We start from the raw sequence: 14,374 nt of genomic DNA, 5'->3' as shown, positions 1-14,374 counted from the left end.
GATCTCCTGACCTCGTGATCCATCTGCCTCAGCCTCCCAAAGTACTGGGATTACAGGCATGAGCCACTGTGCCCAGCCCAGAAAACCTCATTTTTACACAGGAAAATGGTATTGTTGATCTGCTTCAACAGCAAAGATTAAATCATTTCTGAATGGGCTTTGGAGCTGACAGATTCCTGCTGCCTGATTTATTTCTCGTCCAATTCTGGACAAGAACTGTGCCCATTTCTCTGGAATTCAGTATAACATACTGCTTTTCAACTATATCTGCAGCCTGAGGGAACTAAGACTCCTAAGGGTATTGTAGAGACTCAAAAAGTCATTCTATTTTACAGATGGGGGGGAGGAGAAATGACTGTGGTTTCTATATCAACAGTGACTTGTGAAGAAGGCAGGACACAGGTGTCCTACTCAGGTGACAGAAGGTAAAAAAGATAAAAGCAGGTACAAAGTGCTACTTCTGCTTATGTTTTCTTAGGTGTTTTGGGCCCTATACTGGCAAGCAGGTAGTAGAAATTAATGGAATCAAAACTTTTTCCAAAAAGCAGCAAGGCAAGTCCACTTCAAATATTTTTTGGTAAAAGTTATTTTGGAAGGTTGATGTTCACTTTCTGTAGTCATTAAAATATAATTCTCCCAATATGAAATGTGGAAAGGGCTATGAATAGCTCAGCCAGGACATAACAAATAGAGAATCAGTCATTACAGTGAGAGATCTAGAAACTGTAAAAAGGTAAGTAAATGGAAACAGAAAATTGGTGAGATATTAATCATTTATTTATTCACTGAACACCTACTATGCATCAGACACTGTGGTAATACTATGTATTGAGAAAACAAATAAGACAAAATCTTTGATGAGAAATGTGAATAAAGTTGTTTGAAAATTCAGACAATGAAACACTTCAAGGGACAGTGAGAAAGAAGGGAGAATAGCAGCACAGATCATTGAAGACTGAGTAAGAATCTACCAGACTGAGAAGAAAGGGTAGTCAAAAACTACTACAATGAAAGGCATGCAGCTGTAAAACTAAATGACACTAAGCCTGCATGGTGGCTCAGACCTGTAATCCCAGCACCTTGGGAGGCTGAGTCAGGTCAATCACGAGGGTCAGGAGATTGAGATCATCCTGGCCAACATGATCTGATATGGAAAGCAGGATGTTGGATGTATGGGCTAAACATGGAGATAAGCCTGATGTGCCAAATTATATTAATATTTCATGCTAGAAAGACATAACAATAGATTGAATGGAGCTGGGGAGGGGGAGGAGGGAGGGAGAAAAAATTTTAAAAAAGAGAAAAGAAAAAGAATAAAGCTGGGTTTATTCTTTTTTAAGTAAAAGCTCAATGTTGTTACCATTAGATTGGCATGAAAGTGGACCCAACACCTAGGTAGGGCATGGTGGGCTTATGCCTATAATCCCAGCACTTTGGGAGGCTGAGGTGGGTCAGGTGTTTGATAATAGCCTGACCAATAGGGTGAAACCCCATACGTACTAAAAATACAAAAATTAGCTGGGTGTGGTGGTGGGACCTGTAATCCCAGGTTCTTGGGAGGCAGAGACAGGAGAATCACTTGAACCCAGGAGGTGGAGGTTGCAGTGAGCCAAGACTGAACCACTGCACTCTAGACTGGGTGACGCTCAGAGCAAGACTCTGTCTCGGAAAAAAAAAAAAGAAAGAAAGTGGACCCAATACCTAACAGAATAATCATGCTGCTGATTAAATGAGATGGTATTTGTAAAGCGGTTAGTAGTACACTGCCTGTGACTGATGGAAGTTATTATATTTGCTAACGTCAGACTTCTCTGAATAGGGATAGGTTTTAAGGAGAGTAACATGACCAGATGTCTATTTAGAATAAATCTAGAAGTGTGAAAGAAAAATGGGAGATGGTAGAAGCAGGCAGTGAAGAGTGAAGTAGCTATTGCCTTTTTTTTTTTTTTGAGACAGAGTCTTGCTTTGTCGCCCAGGCTGGAATACAATGGCAATATCTCAGCTCACTGCAACCTTCGCCTCCTGGGCTTAAGCGATTCTCCTGCCTTAGCCTCCTGAGTAGATGGGATACAGGCATAAGCCACCAAACCTGGCTAATTTTTGTATTTTTAGTAGAGATGAGGTTTCTGTATGTTGACTGGTCTCAAACTCCTGGCCTCAAGTGATCCGCCCACCTCGGCTTCCCAGAGTGCTGGGATTACAGGCATGAGCCGCCGTGCCCAGCCACCTATTGTGATTTTGAGGTAAGATGATGAAGATCTCAAATGTGGATTTCATAAAAGGGCCTATCATATAAATAATGGAGTAGATCTGTCTGATTTCTAGAGATAAAAATTAACTTAATATTAAGTTTTTTAAGAAAGGCAATTTTAAGTGAACATAAAGAATAATCTGAACTTGTTCAACAGTGACAGAGAAAATAGTGAAGCAAAATTAATGACCATTCATCAGGAATGACGGAAAAGGGTTTATTTTCAGTAGCTAAGAATTTGGGCTAGGCCGGGCGTGGTGGCTCATGTCTGTAATCCCAGCACTTTGGGAGGCTGAGGCAGGTGGATCACCTGAGGTCAGGAGTTCAAGACCAGCCTGGCCAACATGGTGAAACCCTGCCTCTAAAAAAAAAAAAAAAAGAACTTGGACCAGATGACCACTCAATCCAACTTTGAGATTCTATGATGCTAAATCATTTACAAAGGTGGTTCTGTAATGTCATTAACAATATCTTACATTTGTAGAGAGCTTTATAATTTTCAAAGTGCTTTTCCTGTTTCTTTCTTTTTCTGAGACAGAGTCCTGCTCTGTCGCCCAGGCTGGAGTGCAATAGCACGGTCTTGGCTCACTGCAACCTCTACTTCCCAGGTTCAAGTGATTCTCCTGCCTCAGCCTCCTGAGTAGCTGGAACTACAGGCGTGCCACCACCCTGGATAATTTTTGTATTTTTAGTAGAGATGGGGTTTCACTATGTTGGCCAGGCTGGTCTTGAACTCCTAACCTTGCGATCCACTCACCTCAGCCTCCCTAAGTGCTGGGATTACAGGCATGAGTCACAGCGCCCGGCCTCAAAGTACTTTTTCACATGATTCTCTTGCTTAATCTTCTCAAGATGCCCTTTGAGATAGTTTGGGTATGTATCATTAGTCCTATTTTCACAGATAAAGAAACTAGGAACTTGCCAGCCATCATGACTCATGCCTGTAATCCCAGAAATTTAAGAGGCTGGGGTAGGAGGACTGCTTGAGCCCAAAAGCTCAAGACCAAAGACCAGCCTGAGCAACATAGGCAGAACCCCATCTCTTAAAAAAAAAATTAAAAAATTGGCAAGGCACGGTGGCTCATGCCTGTAATCCCAGCACTTTGGGAGGCTGAGGAGACCATCCTGGCCAACATGATGAAACCCCATCTCTACTAAAAATTACGCCACTGCACTCCAGCCAGGTAACAGAGCAAGACTGCATCTCAAAAATAAATAAATAAGATGTGGATTCTTCCTTACTCTACTGGTTCCATTTCCTGTTGAAAAAAAAGGTTCTGGGAGAATAAGATAAGCAAAATCCAAACCAATACCTTTACAGCTACAAAATTAATGTCTTCATAATAGTAAAACCACTCCACTAAATAGCTGGGTAATGCAAAGGTTCCATATAGGAACTGAGGAAATAGGACTTTTCTATCCTAATTTAGGATGAGTTGCCTTCAGCTTCTCAGTCTTGATACACCTTTCCTTTTAAAGTCATTTAAGTCCTATCCTTTACACAGTAAGGATGAAGATAAATAAAATGCCAATGGTAGAAGTGCTTAGCTTTTGGAAGGAAGTAAATTTTAAGTTATGGCTAATAATGCTTATGCTTCTCCTTTGAAGCAACATGAATGTTGTCTAAATCATCTCAATTTTGCAAGTGGCATAAAATCTGATTTTCATTCAGCTTAGCAACTGATCCACAAAAACACTTTGCTGAATGCAGAAAAAAAAATTAGTGATTGTTCATGGAAATCTCACCTTTTAAATTTGCTGTAAAGGCCGTAAACAGTGGCTCATGCCTGTAATCCCAGCACTTTGGGAGGCCGAAACAGGCAGATCACCTGAGGTCAGGAGTTCGAGACCAGTCTGACCAACATAGTGAAATCCCATCTCTACTAAAAATACAAAAGTTAGCCAGGAATAGTGGCAGGTGCCTATAATCCCAGCTACTCGGGAGGCTGAGACAGGAGAATCACTTAAACCCGGGAGGTGGAGGTTGCAGTGAGCAAAGATCATGCCATTGCACTCCAGCCTGGGCGACAGAGTGAGACCCTGTCTCAAAGGAAAAAAAAAAATCTGAGGAAGGAAGGAAGGAAGGAGGGAGGGGGGAGGGAGGGAGGGAGGGAGGAGGGAAGGAAGGCGGGAAAGAGGGAGGGAGGGAGGCAGGGAGGGAAGGAAGGAAGGAGGGAGGGAGGGAGGGAGGGAGGGAAGGCAGGCCTTTTTTTTTTTTTTTTTTGAAACTAAGTTTTACTCTGTGGCCTAAGCTGGAGTGCAACATCTGCACACTGCAACCTCTGCCTTCCAAGATTCAAGCAATTCTCCTGCTTCAGCCTCCCGAGTAGCTGGGATCACAGGTGCCCACCACCACACCCAGCTATTTTTTTTTTTTTTTTTTTTTTGAGATGGAGTTTCGCTCTTGTTACCCAGGATGGAGTGCAATGGCGCGATCTCGGCTCACCGCAACCACCACCTCCTGGGTTCAAGCAATTCTCCTGCCTCAGCCTCCCGAGTAGCTGGGACTACAGGCACGCACCACCGTGCCCAGCTAATTTTTTTGTATTTTTAGTAGAGACGGGGTTTCACCATATTAACCAGGATGGTCTCAAACTCCTGACCTCATGTGATCTGCCCGTCTCAGCCTCCCAAAGTGCTGGGATTACAGGCATGAGTCACCTCCCCCTGCCTGAAACCCCCAGCTTTAAAGTGATGACTGCTCTCTAATTTGGGCCCAGCAGAATGGCTCCCACAAAGAGTGGCAAGAAGAAAGGCTGTTCTGCCATCAACCAGGTGGTAACCCAAGAATACACTACTGAGATTCATAAGTGCACCCATGGAGTGAACCTCTAAGAAGCAAGCCCCTCAAGCACTCAAAGAGATCTGGAAATCTGCCACGAGGGAGATGAGGACCCCAGATGCACACATTGATAGCAGGCTCAACAGAGCTGTCTGGGTCAACGTACTAAGGAATGTCTCACGCAGTGTATCCCTGTGTGGTTGTCCAGAAAATGTAATGAAGTAAAGATTCACTAAAACAAGCTCTAGGCCGGGCACAGTGGCTCATGTCTGTAATCCCAGCACTTTGGGAGGCTGAGGCAGGAGAATCACTTGAACCTGGGAGGCGGAGGTTGCAGTGAGCCAAGATTGCACCACTGCACTCCAGTCTGGGTGACAAAGCAAGACTCTGTCTCAAATAAATAAATAAATAAATAATAAAACAATCTCCATACTTTGGTTACTTAGGTACCTGTTACCACTTTTAAAATCTACAGACACTCAATGTGGATAAGAACTAACCAATGGTCATCAAATAAAGTTATACAACTGCAACAACAAAAGTGTTGACAGTACTACTTTCATCACATACTATTCTAAATGGATTTAATTTCAGTCAACAGCTCTGATCATTAGCATATATTGCATAGTGTTAGAAAGTTGTGGCTGGGCGCGGTGGCTCATGCCTATAATCCCAGCACTTTGGGAGGCTGAGGCGGGTGGATCATGAGGTCAAGCGATCAAGACCATCCTGGTCAACATGGTGAAACCCCGTCTCTACTAAAAATTCAAACAATTAGCTGGGCATGGTGGTACAGCTGAGCTGTAGTCTTAGCTACTCGGGAGGCTGAGGCAGGAGAATTGCTTGAACCCAGAAGGCAAAGGTTGCAGTGAGCCGAGATCATGCCATTGCACTCCAGTCTGGGTAACAAGAGCGAAACTCCATCTCAAAACAAAAAAAAAAGAAAGCTGTGCTTTGGTAAGAAGACAGGTTTGTTTATATGCTTTTTTTTCTTTGAGAGGGAGTCTCATTCTGTTGTCCAGACGAGTACGGTGGTACCATCTCAGCTCACTGAAACCTCCACCTCCTTGGTTCAAGTGATTCTCCTGCCTTAGCCTCCTGAGTAACTGGGATTACCACTGCGTGCCACCACACCCAACTAATTTTTGAATTTTCGTAGAGACAGGGTTTCACCATGTTGGCCAGGCTGGTCTGGAACTCCTGACCTCAAGTGATCTGCGCACCTTGGCCTCCCAAAGTGCTAAGTGCTGAGATTACAAGCATGAGCCACAGGGCCCAGTTTCTTCTTTTTTCTTTTTAGAGACATGGTCTTGCTCTCTCTCACTGTTGCTGGAGTGCAGTGGCATGATCACAGCTCACTGCAGCCTCGAACTCCTGGGCTCAAGGGATCCTTCCATATCAGCCTCCTAAGTAACTGGGACTACAGGCACTCACCACCACACCCACCTAATTTTTTAATATAGAGACAGGGTCTCTCCATCTTCCCCGGGCTGGTCTTGAACTCCTGGGCTCAAGCCTCAAGTGATCCTCCTGCTTCAGCCTCCCAAAAGAGTGGGGTGGGAGGCTGAAGTGGAATGAACACTTGGGGATGAGCCACTGCATCCAGCTGAAGTTTGTTTCTTTGGCTTAGCTACCAACAGTCATCCACATATGATGAATAATTACATATTGGTGTCAGAAGACCAATAAAGAAGACATTTCAGTATCAAAACCTAGTTTATGTATGACTTACTTGAAAGATTTCAATTCTCCATAGCATCTCAGTGTGATTAGGTAACAAGGATCAAGTCTCTTTGGGAACCAGAATGTCTATGTTCTCCTCCCCTTGGCAATGAGAGCTCCAAGTTCTTAGTAGGCCTTTGGCCTCAGACTGAATGACACCACCAGCTTTCCTGGTTCTTGGGCTTGCAGACAGTATACTGTGAAACTTCTCAGCCTCCGTAACTGAATAAGCCAAGTCCTAATCCCCTCTTATATATTTACCCTCCTGGTTCTGTTTCTCTGGAAAACCCTAATACAGATTTTATATTTAGTATTAAATAAAACAAACTGTTCCAAGGATACTACACTGAGCTGAATTTTTCTAGGTCCAGTACTGAGTTATATACTACTATTGATGATTAAGAAACTAAGTATAATCTAAGCATGATAGTTCATGGCTGTAATAAAAGCACTTGGGAGGCCAAGGTGGGAGTAGCATTGGAGCTCAGGAGTTTGAGACCAGCCTGGGCAACACAGGGAGACCCCATCTCAACAAAAAATGAAAAAAGCAGTCAGGCATGATGATGCTAACTTGTGGTCCCACCTACTCAAGAGGCTGAGATGGGCCGGGCGTGGTCGCTCACGCCTATAATCCCAGCACTTTGGGATGCCAAGGGGGGCAGATCACTAGAGGTCAGGAGTTTGAGACCAGCCTGGCCAACATGGTGAAACACCCTCTCTACGGAAAATACAAAAATTAGCCAGGCGTGGTGGCGCAAGCCTGTAATCCCAGCTATTCAGGAGGCTGAGGTACAAGAATCACTTGAACCAAGGAGGTAGAGTTTGCAATGAGCAGAGATCGTGACACTGCACTCCAGCCTGAGTGACAGAACAAGACTCTCATCTCAAAAACAAACAAACAAAAGAGGCTGAGATATGAGGAATGCTTGAGCCCCGGGTGTAGAGACTGCAGTGAGCTATGATCACACTATATTCCAACCTGAATGACACAGTGAGAACCTGTCTAAAAACAAACAAAACACAGAGAGAGAGAGAGAGAGAGAGAGAGAGAGAGAGAGAGAGAGAGAAAACACAAAAAGTAGAATCTCTCTCTCAAAACAAAACTAAGTGTAATACAAGTTCTTGGCTATCTTGCCTACTGCTTACCTGAATGACCAAAGGAAAAAAACAAATTTCTCAGTAGTTTGTATGCCTAGAAAAATCTGTTAAAAAGCAGAGGAAGTTAAAGCTATTGCTTAAAAATGTGCCCATGAGAATATTTTTGGATTGATTTCACCTGTCTATATTTTGCCTGCTTGCCTTTCTGTGTGAATAATCAATAACAGAATACTCACAGATCAGGAAGGAACTTTTGTTTTCTCCATTGTTTGGTATCTGTGAATCTAAGGAATTAACTCTTAACTAGACCATATTTTGGTAAAGACGCGCTCTGCCTTTTTCAGTTAGGCTGCAATGTAACAAACTCAGTCCATGACTAAATTTAATCTAATGAACCCAGTATTTCCCTCCTGGGATCCACCAGCACCAAATATAATAAAACTTCAATTTGGACATCGGGCACCATGGTGCACACCTGTAGTCCCAGCTACTTCCAAGGCTGGGGCAGGAGGGTTGCTTGAGCCCAGGAGTTCAAGGCCAGCCTGGCAACATAATGGGACCCCTTTCTCAAAACAAAACAAAATCACCTTCAAGTTGGTCTTTTCTTAACAACTCTATCTTTTCTTTCTCCAATACCTCATCTTGAGCCTTCTTCTCTTGAATAATAATAGCATCCTGGTCTTTGGATTCCCTTCACAACCAGAGATGAAAACAGCTTCTCAGGGTAGAGAGAGGAAAACTTCAAATCATTTCAAATATGGTTCCTGAAAGTTCTTAGAGAAAATAATAAGGTATATTAGAAATTCAGAGAAAGGAAGAATTCAGAGACCTTGCCTCTTGGTCTGGCTTCACTACCAAATCACTTAAGTTATTTAGATAATCATAGGGCATTCGTTTTCCCTACTTCAGGGAAATGCTGAGACCAATGTTCATTTAATTCACTGGATAAAAACTATCCAAAGTAAGAATATTTACCTTAATACTGAAAATGATTCTTGGGCTGAAGAAACTCTTTTTTTTGATGCGGAGTTTCACTCTCTCACCCAGGCTGGTGTGCAGTGGTGTTATCTTGGCTCACTGCAACCTTCACCTCCCAGGTTCAGGCAATTCTCCTGCCTCAGCCTCCTGAGTAGCTGGGAGTACAAGCCTGTGCCACCATGCCGGGATAATTTTTGTTTTTGGTTGTTTTTTTTTTTTGAGACAGAGTCTTGCTTTGTTGCTCAGGCTGTAGTGCAGTGGCACGATCTCAGCTCATGGCTTCCTCCACCACTCAGGTTCAAGCGATTCCCTTGCCTCAGCCTCCTGAGTAGCTAGGACTACAGGTACGCAACACCATGCCTGGCTAATTTTTTTGTATTTTAGTAGAGATGGGGTTTCACCATGTTGGCCAGGATGGTCTCAATCTCCTGGCCTTGTGATCCTCCCGCCTCGGCCTCCCAAAGTGCTGTGATTACAAGCATGCGCCACCAAGCCTGGCCCAATTTTTGTATTTTTAGTAGAGACAGGGTTTCACCATGTTGGTCAGGCTGGTCTTGAACTCCTGGCCTCAAGGGATCTGCCGCCTCGGCCTCCCAAAGTGCTGGGATTACAGGTGTGAGCCACCATGTCCAGCTTAAACTCTTGTCTTAACCTTTTTTGAGACTTTTGTATATTTACAAATCATGAAATCGCTAATGAAGTAAAATTATATGATCTGACCAAACAAAAAGACCATCCAGTGTTCATAGAATGCTAACATAGCCGGGCGCGGCGGTGGCTCAAGCCTGTAATTAATTCCAGCACTTTGGGAGGCCGAGGCGGGTGGATCACGAGGTCAAGAGATCGAGACCATCCTGGTCAACATGGTGAAACTCCGTCTCTACTCAAAATACAAAAAATTAGCTGGGCATGGTGGCACGTGCCCGTAATCCCAGCTACTCAAGAGGCTGAGGGAGGAGAATTGCCTGAACCCAGGAGGTGGAGGTTGCGGTGAGCCGAGATGCCACTGCACTCCAGCCTGGGTAACAAGAGAGAGACTCCGTCTCAAAAAAAAAAGCTAACATATAAAACAAAGTTTAAGGAAGATACAAAGGCCTGGATTCTAAAAAATAAATGAACAATTTGAATGTGTTTAAAACAAACAAAAAGGTTAAATGTTTGTATCTGAATGGTAACTTTGTTTTGAATGGTTCTAACAATCTCATAATTCCTGCAGTATCAAATACAGTGCAGGTAATTAATTCAGTGGACTCTTTCCTACTGCCAGACTGAACAGCTCTGAGGATAATCTCCCTCACTCTGCCAGGGCTCAGTTGGAAGATTCATTATTTATGCACTCAATTGTTTACTCTGTCCTATTTTTTCCCATACGTCCAGGCCCAAGAGCCATGTTACCACTGGCCTGTTTCCAAAATGAATGCTTAACTCATTGCCCTACTAGTTACAAAACCAGACAATCAAACACAGTATCTTAACATTGGAGAGCAACCCCATCAACCACTTGATCCAGGGGAGAAAGTAATAACAATGCCAGTTCAGGTTACCAAAAGCTAAATTGTCCTGGATTAAGAGAGATCCATACATCATTCTAGTCCTTTATTTTGAGCCACTGAACAACATACATACACCACCAAAAAGGATTCTTAAAGCACAATATCATTAGAAAGACAGCTCTGGCCCTCACTAAGAGCAGACTGTAAACTATTGAGGGTTAAACCGATTGAGATAAAATTTGCCTAGCAACCATTCTTTAGGAAGAGTTCAGTAACTCACCAACAATAAATTCAACATCCTCATCTGACTGGTAAACAGATTACAGACTCCACCAAGTCCTCTACTTTCAGGATTCAGACTCACAGCAAACAACTTCCTCAAAGGATTCAGCTTCCAAGAGTCAAACCCTGGGGGAGGGGGTTGTGCTTAAACACACAAAATATTGTCTCTGACACCAGAGAGACAAAGCTGAAAAGCTAAAAACTACCATCAGCTACATCTCCATATGAATCCATCCACTGTTCTAAATAAGTCAACTTATTTAGATAACTGAGAGAGCATTTTCAGAGTCTGTTTTGCTTCTATTATTTTCCCACCTTGAGTAAGCTTTTCTCAATTCCAAACCTTACAACACTCAGCTGATTATTATGAGAATCAAGCAACTCCAAGGGCCCAATATTTTTCCTTCACCTTCTCAAGGGGATTATTTTATACTTCTCATGTGAACAGGGGATTAGTCTCGAGTCTCCCTTTAAAGACAACATAGAGCCCTTTTCTTAACACATTCTAAGCCATGACTCACAGAAATAAGCAGGATGACCCAGGCACAGTGGCTCATGCCTGTAATCCCAGAACTTTGGTGGATCACCTCAGGTCAGGAGTTCAAGACCATCCTGGACAACATGGTGAAACTCTGTATCTACTAAAAATAAAAAAAAAAAAAAATAGCCATGTGGTGGTGTGTGCCTGTAGTCCCAACTACTCAGGAGGCTGAAGCAGGAGAATTGCTTGAACATGGGAGGCAGAGGTTGGAGTGAGCAGAGATCGTGCCACTGCACTCCAGCCTGGGCGACAGAGCAAGACTCTGCCTAAAAAAAAAAAAAAAAGCAAGAAATGAGCAGGATGGATAAAAACAGACTGCTAAAGAAAATTAAATCAATTACTTCAACCTCAACCAGCACTAGGTTCCCTCAACCTAAGAGATTATGGCTTTCTATAATTGTTTTCTTGCAGATGACCAAATTCCAGTATTTCCATGCCCGTTACATGGTATCTGGAGATCAGTGCAAATACCCTTATGATCAATCAGTTCTATACATAGTCCTGTCTCCTGGGAAAATGTTTTCAGGGACCCCTACTCATTGCACTATGCAAAATACTGATCATACAAATCAGTCAAGAAAACAGAAATATCGGGTATGGAGGGGCACAGTGGCCCACACCTTAATGCCAACACTTTGGGAGGCTTCTTGGAGGACTGCTTGAGGTCAAGAGTTTGAGACCAACCTGGGCAACAGAGCCAGACCTCATTCTCTACAAAACATAAAAATTAAAATATAATAGCAATATAAAAAAAGAGAGTGAAGTATAACACAACTCTATAAAGCTGTACTTACTGCTCACACATGGGTAGAGAACTCAAATACCACCTAGATATCAAATAGAAGGGCGACTTGTTTTTTGGTAGAGGTGAGTTGAAATCTTACAGCCTCCAACTGTCTGTTTTTGAGACAGGGCCTCATTCTGTCACCCAGGCTGGAGTGCAGTGGCACAACCTTGGCTCACTGCAACCTCTGTCATCCGGGTTCAAGCAATTCTCCCACCTCAGTCTCCCAAGTAGCTGGGACTACAGGAGTGTGCCACCATGCCCAGTTAATTTTTTTAGGTTTTGGTAGAGACCGGGTTTTCACCAAGTTGGCCAGGCTGGTCTTGAACTCCTGACCTCAAGTGATCTGCCCACCTCAGCCTCCCAAAGTGCTGAGATTACAAGCGTGAGCCATTGTACCCCACCTTCCAACTGGTTTTTTGGTCACTTCCCCAGTTTCGTATACCTTAGACATCAAAGCGCACTTTGTTTTATATGCTAGCTAACTGTTAAGGTTTCAATCAGTGATTTTTAACAGTTCACTCTCAGTAACAAGTTAACTAAGTCAACATCTGGAGGGGAATCCCTTTCCCTCCCAATTTAAACACAATTCATGGAGACTTAAGGGACAAATGAGTAATGAAGTAAAACCCCAAAACCTGACACAGGATTAGTGTGAATCTACTTTTTAGTAACATGTCTAATCTAAGGTATTTGAGATTTTATTTTTTAAAAAGGTAGTAATAGGGAAAAGTAATACCTGTTATTTCCACAATTGAAATGGTTTCCTATCCCACTATCCCTATTTTTTATACTTGCTTTCACCCCAAATTGCTCCTGATTGTTTAAAGAGCTAATAAGTCAATGTAAAGAAAAAGCATTAATCTAGCCAAAACTGTAAGACAGCTCCAGTGTAGCAATTCTGTCTTCAAAAGTGGACCCCAGTTAGAACAATCTTTGGAAACTGAACCTGTATTACATAAATTCTGAACCATTTTAATTAATATTTATCAAAGTGTTGCCAAAAAAAAAAAAAATATTTCATACCTTCTCGAACTGCAGCTCTTTGCTAATCAACATTAAGATAAATCTGGTCCAAACACATTTGGTGGAAGATGCCCACTTAAAGCAAGGGTGTCACATATGCTGCCACCCAACACACACACACACACACACCCGTTTCTGACATCAAAAATTTTGGATTTTCTATCTTCAACTGAAAACGTTCCTCTCAATTTAAAGAGGTTCCCAATTTTGGCTGGAGATAGGTGTTCTTCAGAAAGAAGGTATCCCTAAGTTGAAGAAGCAAAGGAACTCAATTTCATTTAAGTTGTAATGCTACAGCCACCCAAACTCATAAAGTTTGGGGAGAGGAATCTTTTCGTTTTTTTTTTTTGAGACGGAGTTTCACTCTTGTTACCCAGGCTGGAGTGCAATGGCGCCATCTCGGCTCTTCACAACCTCCACCTCCTGGGTTCAGGCAATTCTCCTGCCTCCGCCTCCTGAGCAGCTGGGATTACAGGCACCCGCCACCGTGCCCAGCTAATTTTTTGTATTTTTAATAGAGACGGGGTTTCACCATGTTGACCAGGATGGTCTCGATCTCTTGACCTCGTGATCCACCCGCCTCGGCCTCCCAAAGTGCTGGGATTACAGGCTTGAGCCACTGCGCCCGGCCGAATCTTTTCTAAAAAATTAATGAGGCCGAGAGCAGTGGCTCACTTCTATAATACCAGCACTCTGGGAGGCCTAGGCGGGCAGATCACGAGGTCAGGAGTTCGAGAACAGCCTGATACATGGCGAAACCTCAACTCTACTAAAAACACAAAAATCAGCCAGGCATGGTGGCGCTACTCGGGAGGCTGAGGCAGGAGAATCGCTTGAACCTGGGAGGCAGAGGGTGCCAGTAAGCCGAGATTGTGCCACTACACTCCAGCCTGGGCGACAGAGAGAGACTCTGTCTCAAAAACAACAAAACAACAAAAATAAACAAAAAAAATTAAAATTCATCTGGAGGTTTTTAAAGTTTTGTTTTGGTTTTTGACCACAGAAACTAATCCCTCCGAGGGTCTGTGAATATAAGAAATACACCAACAGAGAAAAAGATAAGTTTCAGCAACAGCAAGGTACAAGTTTGCCTGCTCTAGCCAGGTTTCTCCAACAGAGCTGAGCTGCTACACAAAGCCGGTGACAATGTACTCCGGGAAGAGACTTTAGCAGAGTTCACCGCTAACAACTATCAGGATTTCCTTTAACCACCATTTGACTGGGGCTGATCCCTCTTTCCACTAGCACCTCCTCTCCTTTCAGATTGTTATTGCTGATCAAGGCAGTCCCAAGAAGGAAAATGGTGAAGACAGCCTTAATGGACACGGATGCAGTACAGTTCCAAATATCCACTCCTAGCTTGCCTTTTTTTTTTTTTTAATTGCGGTTTACTGCATCAGATACCACACACAAAAAA

General features: G+C 43.2%; 1 protein-coding gene across 6 annotated transcripts in view; it reads right to left on the bottom strand.

Annotated features, from left to right (window-relative positions):
* The window catches only part of FAM222B (family with sequence similarity 222 member B), a 91,598-nt gene that overhangs the window by 32,595 nt on the left and 44,629 nt on the right, over positions 1-14,374 (bottom strand). The gene's annotated exons all lie outside the window — the stretch shown is intronic.

The sequence above is a fragment of the Callithrix jacchus genome, chromosome 5 (genome assembly GCF_049354715.1).
Source record: "Callithrix jacchus isolate 240 chromosome 5, calJac240_pri, whole genome shotgun sequence".
In the NCBI taxonomy this organism is placed as follows: domain Eukaryota; kingdom Metazoa; phylum Chordata; class Mammalia; order Primates; family Cebidae; genus Callithrix; species Callithrix jacchus.
Note: the sequence above shows the minus strand (reverse complement) of the source record. Positions and strands in the feature narration are given on the sequence as shown.